Here is a 5,096-nt window from a genome sequence, read left to right as displayed (position 1 = left end):
AACCCTGTGGCATATATATTATTATTCCCATTGTACAGATAACAAAGTTCAGAGGGATTAAGTAACTATCTCAAGGTCAAATAGTATATGGTAGAGCCAAGATTCAAAGATAGATCTGCCAAACTACAAAGCCCATCCAACACCTGTGCATTCAAATGTCTCCTACTTGCCTCCTTCTCTCTGGTCCCATGGTCACCCCCTTGAGCCTGGACCTCCCACTCTGTTGACAATAATGTACCTTACTGTGCCTCTCTAACTTTAGGATCACCCTTCTAATCCTATTCTCTACATTCTTTTTCTTCAGTACCATATTTGTTAGTGTTAGAAGGTCTAAGTCTTGCTGAATAAGTGGGGGAGGACTGGGGAGATCTGGAGCAATTTTGGGGAGGATCACTCTGAGCAGAATTCTCTCCAAATGGCTGGGGAGTGGCCTAATTTGAACACTGCTTTTCTGATGGGATCACAGCCCACAATGGCACCTGGAAGGATCAGGGCCTTCCTCGGGTGTAACAGAAGATGGGGAGGTGAAATCAAATGCAGGAGGTGAAAGAAGGGAAGAAGCCATGGGTTCAGTCAGCTGGGTGGATGGTGGCCACACTCATTGGGACCAGAAAACCCTGGAAGAGGAGAGGGAAAGAGGAGGGAAGTTTTAAATGTGCTGAGTTTAAGCGTCTGTGGGTGTTAGGGGATTTTAAGGATCTACCGTTCATTTTGTGGGGTCTGATAATAGAATGAAGATATGATTATAGAATTAGAATCAGCAGTTAGAGCTAACTCTCAAAATGAGATGATGTAGGAGACTGCTTTAAAATACTCTTTAAAGGAGGGGCGCCTGGGTGGCTCAGTCAGTTAAGCATCGGCTCAGGTCATGATCCCGGGGTCCGGGGGTCTAGCCCCGCACTGGGCTCCCTGCTCAGTGGGGAGTCTGCTTCTCCTTCTCCCTCTGCTCCCCCTGCTTGTGCTCTCTCTCTGTCAAATAAATAAATAAAATCTTTAAAAAAATACGCTTTAAAGGAGTATTTTGCTGGACTTTAAAATAGTCCAGCAAAAAAAAAAAGCAGGGGAAAGTTGGGGATGGAGGCATTTAGAATGAAAACAAATTGATGGTTGTTGCAGTGGAGTGATGGGTCCATGGGGTTTCTCTGTACTATTCACTCTATTTTTAAGTAGTCTTAAAATTTTGAAGATGATGATGATGGTGATGATAAGAGCAAGAAGAGGCAAAGAGGAAGAAGGGCACAGACTATTCCTCTCAGTAACTTGGCTGGGAAGGGAAGAAGTGAAACCATGCAATGGATAGCAGAAGCACAGAGACATAAAGGAGTTTTTTGTTTTTGTTTGTTTGTTTTTTGTTTTTGTTTTAGAGATGAGACACTAGAGCACATTTATTGGCTGAGGGAAAGCACAAGAGAAGAGAGTACAACTTAGCCATTGACACAAAACTGCTTCGTAAGAAGCTATCCACAATATAATGGCTCCCAATCATTTATGGTCAAGATGTGTAGATAGGTGGACAGTCAGCTGATGGTAGACTGATTGACACTGGGCTCAGGGGGGATGACTCAGCTTTGTTCTTCACGTCTCTCTTCTCCCTAGCCCAGGCGAAAGCAGAAATGTCCTCCTGGGGGCAATGCCAGAAGCCTAAGAGAGCAACACACGAATTCTCTTGAGGCCTAGGCTTGGAAGTAGCACACTGTCACTTTTAACTTACAAGCCAAAGCAAGGCACACAGCTGAGCTTAGCATCAAGGAGAGAGAAAATATCTCCAGCTCCCTTCATGGGGGGAACAGAGTCCCACGGCAAAGTGCATAAAAAGCTGAGGCTAGTAAATGCAATTTTCTAGCTAGAAGAGGCATATCAGAATTCTGTGTTAACCTTTTGGCTTGACTTACAAGATGCATAGTCTTTCCAGGCTGAAGCTGTTCGGGTTTGGGGAAAAGAGCTTGAACCTCAGGTGGGCCCAAGATTCTCTTTCAGGAGTCATTAGCCATGGGGAGTTAAGGGGCCAGATTGTAAAATCAGGGCTGAGCCAAAGCCCTTGGAAAACCGCAGTCACAAGGGCAGAAACTCAGAGTCTCATAGAAGAAGCTGATCTAGAGAGAAGAGTGGAGAAACAGACAAGGATGACCAGAGACCTGTGACCTTCATGCCCTGTGGGGGCATGAAGCCTGGGGGAGAAGGGGGAAGGGAAAAACGTGTGCACACGCAGGCACACATGCACTCATATGCATACACACATACATACGTGCACACACCCAGGCATACACCTACGCAGGAAACAAGGAGTTTCCTGGAGTCGTCTAAGAGATGCCCGGAGAGAGGCTGAGGAGGGCAGCAGACCCAAGTAGCGACAGTCAGACTGAGAAGCGGACTGTCTGCGGATGACTATGATCCTATGAGGTCCTTCTGCAATCAGTGCAGAGAGGTTCCCTTGAATGCTTACCCTAAATCTCTTTTCAAGTAGATTAGTTTGAGTGTTCCTTGCACAGAAAGATTCCTTGATGAAGACATTCATGTAAAACTTTTCAGGTTTCACACAATACTTCATAGCTGTGCTCATTTAACTAACAAATAATGTGTGCAAGTCACCTTGCTATTGAGGATTCAAAATATGATCCAGTCTCTGCCCTTATGGAGATTAAATCAAGATCGGGGAAACAGGAAATTATAGCCTGAATAGTTAAAGATAACCCAGACATTTGAAAACTTTCTACTCAGTGCCATAGAAGGAAAGGGCTACAGAAGTTCAAAGGCAGAAAAGATGGGTGAGGGCTGCAGTAATCAGGTAAGGCTTATCTAGAGGAAATAGGACCTGATCTGTCAAGAGCAGGAAGGAGCCCGGTGGGGGGCTGAGCTCAGGGCCCCCATTTCCCACCTGAATGCTGTTACCTGAGCTGCAAGGCATAATAGCCAAGAGGACTGAAAATGCTTTGCAATTACCAGTCTTGCACACTTAAACCTATAAAATCTCAGATGTTTTAGGGAGGTATGCTGGCAGCTGCATGACAGGCTGTTTTAGGTGTCTAGGTCCCGAGTCCAGAAAAACAAGACAGAGCGTGAGAAGGGAAATGGGTAGGACAGGCATAAAAGTCAGCTAGGCCAGTGATGGGCAGAGGAAGGAGGAGGATCAGGGACTCTGATTTCACTGGAGGCCCCAGGTGTCATCATTTTCAAAAGTGACTCTTACGTGCGCAGCCAGGGTTGAGAACCACTGTTCTAAGATTTCATGAGTAGGAGACAGAATTCTACCACTGTTGACAGGGCAAGAGAGGGAAGGAGGTATAGCCAGATGGAGGAGGTAAGATTGATTGCTTGGTGTTAAAATAAAAATAAAAAAATCCACTTGTCATCTAGAAATGTGGGCATTGGAAAAACGCACTGGGGAATAAACTGCAGAAAGGAAGAGGTGGAGCAATGGATTTGTTCCCAGGAAAGAAGGAGACAGAAGGAAAAACGCATGGCCTGGATCCTATTAGCTGCTTTATATGAAGTGTTGCTGGGAAAACTGAAACTTGGTGGTCAATGGGCCTAGCACAGTGGCCTGGAATAAACAGAACTGTTGGTTCACATAATCTCATTCATTCCAAAAACGATTATAACAGGTGTGTATTATTTAATAGTCCACTTGAAAGGTGACAAAAGAGATTCAAAGAACCTTATCTAAACTCCTACAGTTTAGAACCCAAAGTTAGGTGTAGTGGGAGGTTCTCCCACCACAGTACATCATAGCAGAGGGCTGAGAAGGAGAATGTGGGTACTGAGCTAAGAAGGTGGGAAGAACTAAAGAGAACTAAAGAGATGGGGAAAGTCAAGAAGGCAGGAGGAGAGCTGTGGGCACACTGTATGGGGTCAGGAGGCTAAGGGAGTATCTCGAAGAGTACCATGTCCAGGGTGCAGGGGGCATGAGCCAAAACCAACACAAAGGAAACCATTTAAGACTCTCCGAGTTGTGGGAGGGAGGGATGTGTGTGGACTTGTTCCATGGAGCGGGGCTAGTGCAGCAATCAAGAAAAGCAACAGGTGGACCCACGTCCCAGACACCCTCTCACAGTCCTCATGACCCCCTGAGACAGGCATTATTATCATCATCTTCACTGTAAAGATGAGGGGACTGAGCTCAGGAGGGAGTACTATGTGAGGATCCCAGATCAGGGCTGGCCAGTAAGCCCTGGCTTATTTTCGAAACTGCACTTCTCTGCAGGAACCTGTTCGTCACCCTCTGACAAAGACCTGTTTCATGATTTGGAATGATGCAAGATGTGAAAAAAACCGCACCTGGCAGAACATCAGACAATCCATCCCGTCATTGTTACTCTCATCCAAGGACAGCCGTTAAACATGTGATCCTCGTAAACCAAGACACCTATATTCATTCAAGTCTCTCAACAGCGCTTCTCAAATTTTAATGGGCATCGCACCACCTGGAGATCGCTCTGATTCAAGTAGGTCTGTGGTTCTGATTTCTAATGGTGCTGCCGGTCCGCAAACCACACTTGGAGAAGCAAAGACCTTAGGGCAGTGGTTCCCAAACTTTCCTGCACACCGGAATCCCTGGGCGCGTTTCCAGAACTTCTGATTCCTGTTTCCTACCTCCAGAAATTGTGGCTTAACTGGTCCGGGGTATGCTCTGGGTTTGGAATTTGTAAAAGAACTCCACATGATTCTAACGTGCAGACAAGTTTAGGGAGCACGTAGAAAGCATACGACCAAACAAATCCACAAAGAAGACAAACCAATAATGTGAAGACAAATTAGTTTAAATTATGCACGGCTAGTGCTTTGCAGAGGGTGGTGGCGGATGGGAGACAGGTCACAAGCCAGCTGTGCCTCCTGCCCTGTAGTGCGGCTTAGGTAAGGGCGACTCTCGCCCGGGAACGGGAAGCCATGGCCCCCAGAGCCGCGCGCGGGAGGGGCGCCGGCCCGCGAGCGGCTTCCCGGAGCATGCGCGAACGCGGCGCCGGCGCGGGGCGGGGCCTGTTGTCCGCGCGCGCCGGCGCTCCCGTCCCGCCTCGCTGGGGTCGCGGTCCCGGAAGTGCGGCGGAGTCGCGCGTGGGGTCCTCCCCGTTCGCTGCACGTGCCTCTGGGCACGTGGCTGA

The sequence above is a fragment of the Mirounga angustirostris genome, unplaced genomic scaffold, assembly GCF_029215605.1.
Source record: "Mirounga angustirostris isolate CCGP_5_RB_7025 unplaced genomic scaffold, mMirAng1.0.hap1 SCAF_3, whole genome shotgun sequence".
Taxonomy (NCBI): domain Eukaryota; kingdom Metazoa; phylum Chordata; class Mammalia; order Carnivora; family Phocidae; genus Mirounga; species Mirounga angustirostris.
This window is presented reverse-complemented; position numbering follows the sequence as displayed.